Source organism: Triticum aestivum, chromosome 7A, assembly GCF_018294505.1.
Source record: "Triticum aestivum cultivar Chinese Spring chromosome 7A, IWGSC CS RefSeq v2.1, whole genome shotgun sequence".
NCBI classification, from domain to species: domain Eukaryota; kingdom Viridiplantae; phylum Streptophyta; class Magnoliopsida; order Poales; family Poaceae; genus Triticum; species Triticum aestivum.
In genome coordinates this window covers 241,702,804-241,717,132 of record NC_057812.1, presented here as the reverse complement: position 1 = coordinate 241,717,132, position 14,329 = coordinate 241,702,804, and positions in this window count along the sequence as shown.

Sequence of the window (14,329 nt, the reverse complement as noted above, 5' to 3'; positions counted from 1 at the left end):
TCGGTATTTGTTATGTGATTTCCAAGGGAATAGTAGAACTCAAGCAGCTGTTGTTCTATGAATTTAGGGGATTCCAGCCAGGCGTCCACCGTGCAGGGCATGGTATTCTTGCTCAGGTAGCATGACAGGATGCAGAGGCTTGGAACGGAGCCCTGGTGGGAGGAGATGATGGCTCTGGGGATTTCAAAATCACTGAAGAGAGATAGCTGACGACAGTCGAGATTAAGGGGAATGGCGCGCCATAGAGGGCGCCACCGAATTGAGAGGACTTGGGTGCGGCAGCAATCCTTGGTGGGGAGAAGCGAGATGATCTCCCCAAGGATGGCATCCGGGAGATCGCTGATGCGGTCCACCCGAGATTCTACGGGTTCCTGGGATACGGTGGGGGCGGGCTTGCCGCTTCTCCCCGCACTGCCGGGTGCGGGATCTACAACAGGCGTCGCCGCTGGCGGGAGCCTCATCTTCTTGGCGCTGGGGTCAGCCGACTCCATTTTCCTCGAGGGCGTCGCGTCGCGCTCACGGATTTGAGCAGAGTAACAGATGACGAGCCTTGTTGTAGTGTGAGCGAAGAAGAAGCGGAGTTGGGGGTTTTCTGTAGGAGTTAGGAAGAAGGGGAGCTGGGGTTTTCTGTAGGAGTGAGGGGAGGAATTTGGGGGTATGAGTGGAGCGAGCTGACGTGAGGTGGGTGGGAGCAAGGAGGAAGAAGAGCACCCAGGTTTTTGAATTGATTTTACTATTTACTAGTGTGGATGGGCTGTTTTGTCTTGGGACCTGAGAAACAATTACTACTAGTACAGTGGAGACACTCTACAGCTACCTAGAAAAACAATTACTACTAGTACAGTGGAGACACTCTACCGCTTCTGGCTCCTCCTAGGTCATTGAAACGTCTCCCTCTACCGAATGTCGTTATACTTTTGTTCACCGACATGCGGGCCATGCAGCACGCGGGCCCAAATGCCATCCACCAAATTAGAAGGCAGTATGTAGGCGGAGAGTCACCCCGGTCGTAGCGCGGTAGTAACAAGCCATCGTATCACAAAACCCCACCTCCCCGCAGTCTAAGTTTGACGGACGAAGCAACCATCATTTCACACTTCGCTGAATCCCCTTCTCCCTCACTGTCTTCAAGAAAGGCAACACTTGCATCTTCCACTGTTCTTCTCTCCGAACGAAGGGAAGGTAAGCGGATCCATGATGTTGGTATTATTTCATTCAAAGGAAAAAGAGAACTTTTGCAAAGCAGTAACCGATCCTCACTCTCTTTTTTGTTTCATTGTCATTGCGATTGTGTTTTCCTTTCAGTGGACTCCTAGTATTCGTCAGTTTCATGATGGACCAAGGAGAACCAGGCAAAGATCTGCCGATATTGGAGCAGACGCGGGAGGCTGATCCCCACGAGACAGAGAGCTCCAAGAAGATGGAGGCAACCACCGAGGCGACCCCAGATACTGAGATGGTCAATGCCCCGTTTGAGGTTACAGCCCCCGTGGCACTACAGGAGCAGTTTTCCCCCTTCGAGGATGTGTCCCCCCTGCCGAGCTTCCCAAGGTGATTTCCTTCTTTGCCGATCTCGACTGTGGTTTTTCATCTAAGTATGTGGTGATTTTTTATAGAAAAGGAAGTATGTGGTGATTAATAATGCACAATTTTATTAGCTTCGATGCCATGGTATACGTAGTGGTTTAAATAACTTGTGTTTCTTAAACTGAAAAGTAATTCAGAATTTGTTTCTGTTTCAATTAGAGCCCTGATGCAAACAAGGATTGTGTGGTTGTACATGTCACTCTCTATGAGGCGGACGACCTGAATATACGCATTGGGAAAATAGAGTTATTAGGCTGTTGGATCCTGGAAGCCATTTGCGGTTATACCAATGAAGAGTTGTATTCCAGCCTCACTGTTGTCAGGCGTGTTGTCCAGGGTGTACTGAAGCACAAGAAGTTCAAAGCTACTCCTTCTTTTGTGAGGAATACTGTTCTTGTCAAGCTTACGCAGGAAGATGACGAGGCATGCCTCCACAAACAAGTTTATCAGTGGCAAGGCCACAAGGTTGTCTTCATTAAGGTTCATAGGATTGAGCTACTGCGGGACGTCCTCGATGATGTTCATGGCAAGGTCCGTCTGGTGTCCAGCTCAAATTAGATCGAGGCATGAAATAGTTGCCCCATCTAGTGTTTAATAGTAGTTTGGATTGTGTCTAATTATCCGAACCTTGCCTGTTATCGACCCCTCTGGGGCTAGTACTCTGTTTGAATCCGTCTAAGGGAACTGCTGCTACTTTTGTGTGCCCGTGAATCATGTGAGAACCATCGTAATTGTTGCCGAAATAGATGCGTCCTCACTAGTTTTTTCATGAATATGGCATGGTAAGACATAAGTTGTCACGGTTTATCATACAAGCAGTGTGTGTTTTGACGAAATAGAGCACTCGTTTGAGAACCGTGCACCGACGTATACATAAGTACTTGTAAACACTGTTGGTGCTACCCCACTTGTAAGCAGTTGTGCAAAACACGGCACATTGGCTCAGCTTGCTTCAACACTAGGCTATCGACTAGCTAACAATCAACAATCTACTGTCTGACATGTAAGCAACTATGTATCTTGTTACAGTGGTTCATGCAATTAATTGAGGCCACAATGTAATAAATTCCAAATGTTCACACACTAGTCCAGCGCTCATGTGGAACACTCACATTAAACTCGTCTTCATAAAAAACTTGAAAAGCATAAGTTAAGCAATTTTATACATCTCAATGATTCATAGAACATAACAAACATATACTAGTTCACAGCAAAAGACAAAGTTGTGAGAAGGTTTACAAATCAGGAAAAAACAAGCAAGGCTTCTCTCTGAGCAAAGGGCCTCCCGACAGGCTTAAATTTCCTAGAGTTCACTCTGGTTTTTTCTTGTTGCCATCATTCAGGGTTAGGTTCTCTCATTCGAGAATAACCAATTATAATTGTGGTATCAGCTGGAATGCTGAACTGAACCATGCAGTGTACTGACCAGCTGAAATTCTTGTGCATTCCACTAAATTTAAGCACCGCTATTTGCAGAAATAAGCAGACCACAATGCATCTTGTCCGCGCACCTGTCCAAAAAACCGCCATGCAGCCGTGCCAGCTAGTCCTTGGTCCATGGATGAACTGGTAGAAAGTGCATTCCGGACTAGGATGCAGTTGTTTTCACTTGTCCCTGCACTGCAATCAGGAAGTAGAACATACGAATCAGCTTCTTTTAGATTGTGTTGGTCATTCTACCTTAGTTACTACCAATGTAGGGATACCTTGAAGACGGGAGGTTAGACGACGGCAGCGAGGGATAGCCATCTCATTTTGCGTAGTTGTACTAAAACTGAGGTGTGTGCTTTTGATTGCGTGGATAGAAATGATACGAAGACAGACATCCCGAAACAATATGGAGACAGACATCCCTCTTTGCACAAATAAGATATACGGTTATTTAAATAGTGACAGATATTACTACTTTCCCCCGTTTCTTCTTAGAACCAAGTCCTAGATTCATGCTACAGCTTTCTCACTTTCTTCCCTGTTCGAACCAACGCTTTGAGTCGACTGTATGAAGTATCTTTAATTCTAATCTACTACTACTATAATGCGGCAGTTTTGAAATTGGATTTACCACTCCATCTTCGGTTCTCCCGCCCAAACAAGCATTGGCTCAAAATCCACCGTTCATTTCCCCTCTCATGCATATCACTGCCATCCGTCAAACAAAGGATGACATGATCTGATGGCTAAGAGCTGCTGGATTCGCTCCCGCTCCTTGTGCACATGGCCGACTCTGCTCTCCAAGTAAACAAATAAAGAAGTCCCCATTGAATCTGGATTGCACCTAATGAAGTTGAGAAATGTCTAGAAACTGCTGCCACCTCCTCACATGCAAGTACAACAAGTTGGCAAATAGCTAGCACATTTTGGTTCCCCGTTGTCACCTGGGAAATAAACACTCTACTACTAACTAATTTTTTTAGATTACTATAAAAATGGATTTTTTAGATGCCGCTATACTGCAAAGTTTACACTATTCACATAACATAACATTGCATGGCCGATGCTAGCTAAAGTTTTATTCTGCTTCATCGAGAAATGTAATATTTTTATTATTCGCAGAAAAAGTGTAATATTTTATTTCAGTCATACATAAGCTATACCTCAAGCTAATACAGGACATGAGTGTATGTCAGACCTAAATGACTTATTTAGTTGCACAAAATAGTCCATAAACATGCATGTAAACCATCAAACAACTCTGGAACTATACATCAGTGGAACCCAGGAAACAACATATAATAAAACTACAACTTTTATCTTGTAATCAAATTCTTACTTGGAACTCAATTTGATTTGTGCAAGTGATTTGCTTTTTATTTCAGAATAGTCCTTAGATCATGCAAACAAACACACTATGATATCTACTCAAGATACGAGTACCCATTTCTCTCTCTAAAAAGAAGGTATATGAGTATCTATCATACAGAACATACGTGCAAAGCATGTGCCTTAGTAGAAGTCTAGGTGGCTTTGGAACAGCGGACGGAAGTAGAAAAGGATCCACACGAAGGGAGTTGGGGCAGTAGAGCAAGGCAGGTTTCGAAGGAATATATACCTAAGGGTAGTCGGCATGTCGCAAAGACGACGTCGGGAGGCCGCATCTTGGCCACAATACCGCAGGGAGGAAGAAGGGGTCGGAGGCCCTCCCGAGCCGGCGCTCTCCCGGAGAGAACGGCACGACCGCCGATCGGGACGCGCGGGCAGCCATTGGTCTCCTCCCTCGCCGCCGATGACAGCGTGAACGATGCACCTACACCCCTGCCCTGGTCGAGGTTGTCCGGCCGGATTTGTGACCAGCCGTGAGCTGAGAGAGTGTGTGGCCACCTATGTGTTGCTTAGTCTAGAGAGCATGAGAGAGTGAACGAGAGGAACCCTAGTAAAGCAAGCGCTAAGGCTCCTGCTTTTATATATAGTGGAGTGATTTTGTTGTACCAGCTTCAAAAAAATTCGCTCCTACGTGTACCCGCGAGTGGGTGTGAGAGAACTAGTGCGTGCGTGCACTGCTTCTCTTCGTGAGAGTACAATATACTATGCCCGAAGAACGTTCGCCGCAAGAGTAATAGTACAAGTGTGTGACGTGTGAGCTAAAATAAAGTGTGTGCGCCGTCTTTTGTTTTTTAGAAGTTCTGAGGGTAGGGTGTGAAGAGCACATATGTGCGTGACGTCTACCTGCAGATAGACGGTGGGTGCGACGTGCGAGTCTGCGAGAGGACTCGGGAGAGTCGTGACTCGTGAGAGTGTGTGTGCGTGAGAGAGAGGGGGGCACGTATCAATGCAATGCATGTGTCCGTAAATCATTATCCGACAAATGTTCGCGACAAGCCTTTTCCTGACGAATGACGTAAGGACCGTTAGATCGGCATCCGACAGTGTTAGTTTTTCCATGTCATTTAACAGAACAACCACTCCTCCTACACACAAATCTTCCACGTGAGAGTTAGCAACTGCCGTATGCTCCCTCCGTTCCGAAATGCAGTGCATATAGCTTTATTTAAAATTTGAACCTCACAAACTTTTACCGAGTTTTTGTGTACCAAATTGCACATGTAGAATACCATGTATATATCATTTCATTCATCTTCGAGAGGTAACTATAAAGTTGGGTGAGGAGTCTACAAAGAAAGACCATCGTATCACCCACAGCAATTTCAAACATCCTTTAGTGTCGAGGAATATCATAGGAACTCTATGTGATATGATTTTTATATGATTTTTTTCCTTTAGAGCTAATTGGTTCATAGGAATAGATTCATATACTCCACATTTCAAAGGAAATAAACATGATATCATTTCTATAGCTTTAGAGCCACTTGGTTCATATGAATGGATTCCTATACTCCCTTAATTTCGAAGGAAAATAAACATTAGCGTATATTCAATAGAAAAGTTCCTATGATATGAACCAAATTACATCTCTTTTCTAATCCCTCCTCATAGGAATTGAGAAACATGTCATCTCTATATCCAATAGAAAAGTTCCTATGATGTGAACCAAATGACATCTCTTTTCCAATCCCTACTCATTGGAATTGAGATGCTCCATGTCATCTCTTTCCCTACAACTTCATTTATACATCTTATATTCCTAAATAGATAGTACAACCCACTAGTAGCTTTTTTTCCAAAACATGCAACTATGGCACAAGAACTATATAGTGTGCTAATAACTTTAAAAGATGGTCGCTGGATGAAGCTAACCCGACAGTGCAGAGACAGGCAAATCAGAGCACTACTGGCCGTTGGATATCATCAACATTCCACCAGATCTGCCACATGTACAATTTAGAAGACTCCATGGTTGAACTTAAGCATAATGCACAGACCTCAAAACACAAGCACTTCTCCTTTGTTCTAGAATCTTCTGTATCATAATTGATTATTTTTTTCTAAATGAATTGCCATTATTTGTTTTTTACTTTATGATTTACTCCCTCTGTTCCAAAATAGATGACCCAACTTTGCACTAGCTTTGTACAAAGTTAGTGCAAAGTTGGGTCATCTATTTTGGAACAGAGGGAGTACAATTCACAACCCCATGAATCTTAACATTTTTATAAAACTTATTGATTTTGAATGAGATGAACTATAAGAACTAAGCGAACATCTACATCATGCATATATGATTCAAAGCTTTACATCCTATAGTGTGTATTTATTCATAATTTGGTTTCGAAATCTCATGCATTCAATACATGTGTACCTTACTAGTTTTGAGTAGAGTAGCAAATTTCACGCGGCCCCGGGTATATCAAAATGCAGGGCCCATGCATCATTGCCTTTCGGTCGAACCTACATCCACAATTTTTTGTACATACTATATCTCCACTGGTCCCCGAACCCAAAATGCTACCTTGTTCCCGTAAAACCAAGCGTCCCACACATATTTAAGGCGTCGGCTTGAACCCATTTACTACAACATGGCCCCGCACGCCGTAGTACTCCTACAAACCCTACTGCCGCACTCATCATCGGTTTTCTTCAAGAGGACGAGCGAGAAGCTGATTTGTAGTAGAGGCGCTTTCAAAAAAAGGATCTGTAGTGGAGACCCCTACCCGAGGGTGCCCTAGGTAGCTGTCGCACGCATCATTGTTTTCTCTTTTCTTTATGCTCTTGCGCCCTAGAGTGAAATGATGGTTGCTTCGTCCGTCCAGCTTAATGCGGGAAAGGTGGGGCTTTGTGATTTGACCCCTCGTCGCTCATTTTCTACTACTGCAGTGCTACGACCGGGGTGCCTCCAATTCCAACTGCTGCTCCGAACTGTAATTTGGTGCATCGCACATGGAACAAGATGGTGGATGAGCCACATGTCGGCCAAAGGGGTCCTATTAAGTGTGTCTCCATTTCATGTGTGGACTGACCCTGCTTGAGTTGCTACACCAACACGACAGGAGCAGCCTACCTCTTGGTTTTCCTCCTTGGTGAATCCCGACTATATTGATCTAAAAAGATACGTGCTGAACTACCCTCTCCGTCTCGGTTTTTTTTATTTTTAGGCGTCTCGGTTTATAGGGCCTGCATGTAGTTCTAGGTCATCCATTTGACTAACTAAATATGAGTTACTATGTCACAAAAAGTATATCATTGGATTCTTAAGCGGATGTAGTTGTATTTAAAAGTCGAGGGTGGGGATTTTCCTGCGCAGTAGGCGGCGGGGCAGTTCTGCCTAGTCGGTTCGACAGAGACGGGAGAAGACGAGGGAGTAGGCTGCTGCAAACGTAGGGCTATGTGATTTGACAGCGAGTTACTGCTGGACAGATGGGGCCCCGTGATTTGACTTGCGATTATCATTTTAACTGAGGCGCTACGACCGGCGTGAGTCTCCCAGATTCCTGACCACCTCCATACAAGTGCCTCTCCCAATGCTCCACCATGTAGTAGAGGCTGGCTCTTGCATGAGAGCCCACTTCTCCACTTTTTCCTTGCCTCTCTTTCCTCCACATATGCAAAAATGCCATGTAAAGCGCACTATTGTACTTACTTTTACTTGCTCCTACAGGTGCTTAAGCTTGCCACATAAGCATAAAGTCTGATGTGGCAAGTTAATCAAGAAGAGAGATACTAGTTTGGTGACCCAAGGAAGAAACGGTGCTAAGCGCGTGTACCTAGGTGAAAAGACAATTTTGAGTCTATAGCTAATTAAATGAAGAAAACTTAGCAACACCATTTCATTGGAAGAGATCACTCCTTGGCAAATGCAATAAATACACGCGCTTAGCACCATTTCTTCCTTGAGTACGAAGAAAGAGATAGACAGGAGTAAAAAATACACTTATAGCCAACCTTGTTGTAGTATGAGTGACTAAGTGATGACTATGTATGACATGCCAACATCAGATAGCCTAACGCACCGTGTTAAATCTCCAAGGGCACGACCGCGTGAGCGACGCGACGGTTGTGGTAGGCACGACCATGATACGGGCTGCTGGCAGCCCTTGGATCTGAGATCAAATGGTCGCATGCTAAGTTGTTGAAAATTTACAGAATAACCCTCCAGGATAGGATATTCACCCATAGGTCTAGAATCACGCCATGCAACCATTCGGTCTCAGATCCAAGGGCTCTCGGAAGCCGGTATCATTGGAGAATGGAAAGCCACTACCCTGCCGTTCGCACGCTGGCAGTTTGCTCCTACTCGTCCCCGCACGTCCTTCAATACTACGGCGGTTCGCTCCTAGTCGTCCCGTCCATTCACATTACGGTAGTTCCACTAATCCTAACCCTCCTCCCAAATCCATGGCGTCCCAAATCTCCACGATCGGCGGTGAGTACAAGGTTAGAACCATCACCCGTGATGAGTTCGACGTCATCTACACCTGTTCTTCCGCGACGGTGAAAGGATGCCTTTCTCTCTTTAGGCGCATGTTCGAAAACTCAGATGATGAGTGGGTCGCTGGGCTAGATGTTGAGTACACCATAGTCCTGGGACCAGAGAAGGATATAAAGGATGAAGAGAGGAAGAAGCCCGATGTGATCCAGGTTTGCGTAGATAACGTTTGCTTGGTCTAGCACATATGCCATGCCGATGTTGAGTGCCAGGATTTTAAGAACTTCCTCAAGGACAAAGCAGTGAAATTTGTTACTATAGACTTTAAGAACGACAGGGATGTCCTGCGTCGGATAGGTCTCGTTGTAGGCAACCCCTTCGACCTCCAAAAGAATCGGTTGGTGTCCTCTCGTCAGCCTTCAATGCTGACCCTGGCAGGAGCGATGGTTCATCCTTCATACAGTAAACTAGAGAAACCTCCATACATGTTTCATCGTCATGCATGGCAGCGGAATGTACTAGATATAGACCACATCCACTATGCTGCAATGGATGGCTACCTTTGCTTGAATATCTACAAGGGTTGGATGAAGAGCAACAACTAAGTGTGCGGTTCAAGCAAAGAAGTATCAGCCAAGAGGAAGAGGGACAAGGACGAAGTCGAGGACGTGGACGAGGACTCCGAGTAAGGTGGCAGTGTCATTGCTCATGGTGGTTCTAATGCAGTGTCTACCGGAATAGTTGCAAAGTTTAATTTCTGGTGTGCTTAATTTAATTTGAGGGGTGTGTTGTGCTGAGCCCCCAGCAGAACTATGTTATGTTTCTTCTTGTTACTTTAACTCTTCAGTACGTACATACTAGTATTTCTTACATTTCATATTTTAGTTGGTATAGTACTACCACTCGTTTCTTCACATTATATACATACAATATATATGGCCAAAATCATATAGCCAGCAGTTTAGTTGTCAAAGAATTTCAGGGTGCTTAGTTTTGTCAAAGAATTCCAGGATGCTTAAATGGTGCTTGGATCCAAGGGACTTATTTTAGTCTGACTAAAAATAGTCTCTTTAAGGGCTAAAGTTCCAAGCACCCCTAACTAAAGAGGGTCTAAAACTAGTCTTGAGACTAATTTTTTTAGTCAGGGGTACCCCTACTAAAATGTGGATTAGTCCTCTCTCTACTCATTTAACTCCTCTCCTTTAACACAGGTGAGTTCTGGATTGGAGGGTTTGGCGGATAATAAATGCTCATTAACTTGATTTTAGCCTTTTTAGTATTTGGATCCAAGCATGGGTGAGGCTAGCATGTTTTAGTCCCACTACTTTTAGTCATGGGGCTAAAACGTATCCAAGCACCCTCTTAGTTTTATTTGAGGGGTGGGTTGTGCTAGACACCATTATTGTGACTAGCCTTTTTAATAGTACTATATGCATAATTTGGCGATGAGTGCTCTCTATATGTACCACCTTTTTTTAATTTCAAGTTTTCCTCCATGGCGCAATCCATCGATAGTACTGCTCTACAAAAGTATACATTTTTTAAAAGGCTAGAGTACTGTTCATCACATATATAGCCAGTTAAATTCTCAACCTAGAACGACGTGCATGCCATGTAGTAAACCGATACGGAGGAAGTATAGTAAAAATGAGGTGATTTTACCGAGCGATCGGTGGGGGAGCATGGCCTGTCATGCGGTCCCACGTGTCATGATGTACCGAGGCGATGTGCGTGTCCCTCTTGAGGCAGAAGCAATACTAGTACGTGGTTTGAGATGATGGCGAACCGAAGTGTGAAATAATGGTTGCTTCGTCCGTCTGGGAAAGTGCGGCATTATGATTTGACGTCTCATTGCTCATTACTACTACTGGGCCAGTACAAGTGGGGTGTGTCCCCCCTACTGTTCTGCACTATTATTTGGTGCTTGACACGTTGACCCGGTTGCTATATGTCCCACATGTCGGTGACAGGAAGTACATAATTCATGAAAGGGAGCATCGACGGAGGAGTATACTACAGAATTCATGAAAGGGAGCGACTTAGTTTTGAAAAAATCTGTTTTTACAGAGTACGTACCCACTAGGGTTTATAGGGCTCATCTAAAAAACATTCATTTTTCCGTTTGGTAAGTCTCAATTCTACTATACTAGTAGTAGTACCATTACATGTTGGATTTCGAGGTGCGTTAGATCACCCGATGCAAGCAGTGTCAAGAGGAAACTAACCAATGCATGTACAAGTTCATGGAAATTTAGTGGTCATTCATGCATTCGTTCTAATTAATGCCTCGGTAAACATAACTTCGTGAGAAAAACGAGCGTACTAATTACTTGTGCAAAATACGAAATTAATTTGACCACTAACCGTCTACCTTGGTTGGAGAGATTTTGAAATTGAGCCATAAACTAGAAAGGAGGGAGTAGTAACTTTTGTCTCGATTACTATTTGTGGCCTTGTATAGATGCAAAATGTATTTTTTATATTGGCCTTGTATAAGTAAATGGAGGGAGTACTAACCAAAGTACGTAGTAGGGATGAGGAGTAAACGGAGGGAGTAGTAAAATTTTCTCCTCGTGCTGCGAGCCACCGCGCGCGTGGGCGAGGGAGCGGGCGTAAGGCGTACTAGTAAGCAAGCTTCACCTCATCCTGCGATCCATCGCGCCCGTGGGCGGGGGATACGGTGTACTAAGTAAGCTTCTCCTCGTTCTGCGAGTTGATGGGACACATCAAAAGTACTCTAGTGTATAGAGCCTTGCATCTAAGGTAGGCCCCACATGGTTTGCCTCTTTTTTTAATTTAACATAACGCGTCAAGTCGCAATTTGTTTGTTCATCCGTGGTAGATGATCCTCCCTCCACCAAGTGGACAACCAGTACATGTGCCAAATTACCACGTGGGCTGCCTTTTTCGTACAGAAATGACTCCACCGTGTACCCGCGTGGGTGTGGTTGGGAAAGAGACGGGAGTATGTGCGCTGTGCGTGCACCTCTTCTCTTCGTGCACGTCCCCCACCTACGTGTGTGTGTGAGAGAGATACAAACCTAGACATAATGCACCGTCCATCCCCATGCCTCCGCCCAGTCCGACCACCAGTCACCACCACGCCCCACTCCTCACCTTATCTCTCATCTTTCTCCCTCCATTTTTATATACAGTGGGCCACTATCAAAATTACAATTTGCAGATATACAAGGCCACTAACACTAATCGATGCAATATTAATGGTGTTTGCCTCGTGGTACTAGCAAAGGAGGACATTAATTATCCCTTGCATGCATGCGGGAGTTTGTAAAAAAATGCATCTTGATGTTCCGTGCAATGCATGGGCATCTTGCTAGTCCATGGAAACAACACATGGCAAAATTCCACGGCGAACAATGGATTTGAATCTATTGGGAGGGGTTGTTTGGATCTTGCCCGGGGTAGCCAAAATATTGGCGACCCTTTTGTCCACCGGTGCCTTTGCCACCGATGAACGAGGAATGGCTCGGGTGCTCATGTTGTCATGCATCCTCCAGCGCGCACGTTGGAGACGAGCTCGCACGAGCTGTGTTTTTTGTCCCACAACACCGCCCGAGCCGCCCGCAGACCGACCGACGACCCACAAATTACGCCATCCAACCGTAGCCGCACACATTATGACAACAACACAACCAACCGGACGAAATTCACGCAAACACATAGACAAACTGATATTTCATATAAACAACGGCAGAAATCATATAAAACACTAGATTTCATACAAACATGATGGGTTTCATTACATATAAATGAACTATGCGGTGCTAGTTCTGGACAGCACAGGTATATAATACCTGGCCTAAATGGTCGCCCGCCGATCGATTTGTGTTCCTAATGTATGGCAGCACGATCACTGGACTGCCGGGAGCCCCGGAGGTATATGCTTCAGCGCAAAGGACGGCTCGCTGCCCCACTGCCCAACTGATATCATTGGATGGTTGGATGGTGCCGAAGATTATGGTGGCCGGCACCGCTTCGAGTTCATCACCGGCCACTACTTCGCCATGGCCGGCACCGGCTTGAGTTCATCCTAACATTCCCCTCTTCCGTCGAGCCCATGCGGGGTCGACGAAGGTCCTCGCAAAAAATATCTGGCAAGACACCTGCTGTGTACGCCGGCGTCGCCTCTGCGGTGGCCTTCATGGGACCCAAGTGGCGGTGGCCTCCCATGTTTTACTTCTCCTCGATGATGGCGGCGGACGCGGAGGCGCTGGCCACCGACTCGTTGCTCTTCGCGCACCCGGCTTCTGTCGCTGCTTGCATGGCGCAGCCGCCGGCATGTGAGTCTCGGCCACAGAAACGGGAGACGCGGTACGAGGCGATGGCATGGACGGCAGCAACGACACTCGTGCGCCGCTCCTTGTCGAGCTGGCCTGGAGCGGCGAGTTGCTAAACCGCGCGCCGGCTTGAGGTGGCAACTGGCTCTATCAGGCGAGGGGAGGGGGGTAGATCAGCGAGCTGCATAGCTCGTATCCGGTGGGCTACCCAGCCGGCTTGGATGCGGAATAACTACTCTTCGTAAGCCATTGTAAGAGTGGACAAAATGGTGGAGGAGATAGGGGAGCGGCCCGGTCATGAACGGACGTGTGTCCAGAGTGGGTTTCTCAGCTTCCACACGGGCGGGTTTCATGGAGGCGTTTGAATGCGGCACGGAGGCGTGTTCAGCCGGGCATGCCGTGAGTGGCGCCCTCAACTCTGACCTAGGACACCGCGCCGTTCTTCCACTGACATGTGGGCTCTTTGGGTGCATGGCATGCATGTCAGTGACCCAATGCAGGTAGTGCACATCAGAGGAACCTTTGGTGGGCAGGGCGGTCAGAAGCGGGCATTTCATAAACCGATGATTGTTCATTGAGTGTGACATCATCTTTTTCATGTAGATAAGCCTACTATGTTGATAGCCCGTTCGATACGTTGTGATTCATAAAGACCGCTGCAAACATCAATGTTCTTCTTATCACAGATAAGATTGATTAATACCCGTAACAATCCATGTCCTTAACAAAGGGTGCATGCACATATAGGTTGAATGTGTGTCTTGCGTCGTGTGGTGTGTGCATGCAGGCGTGTGAGTGTTGCGTGCGTGCAAGGGTACGTTTCAGTGTTGCATGCATGGGTGCGTACGTGCGTGTGTTCGTGAGTGCATGTGTACGTGTCAGTGTTGCACGCTAGCATGCGTGCGTGTGTACGTGTCAGTGTTGCATGCCTACATGCGTGCGTGTCTTGCGTGCGTGTCTTGCATGCGTGCATGTGTACGTGCGGGGTGAGGCTACACGTCAGTCGACTGACTTTTTCATCTCTGGTCATTAGATTTTCCAGCCGTTGGATACAAAATCAAGGGCCTCCGGTTTATCATCAAACTCCACCCCCCTGAGCCGCCAGCCACCACCGGCCGAACCGCCAGCCCCTGCCGCCCGCGGCCGGCTCGCTCTCCCCGAAACCACTCCCCACCGCCGGCCCACC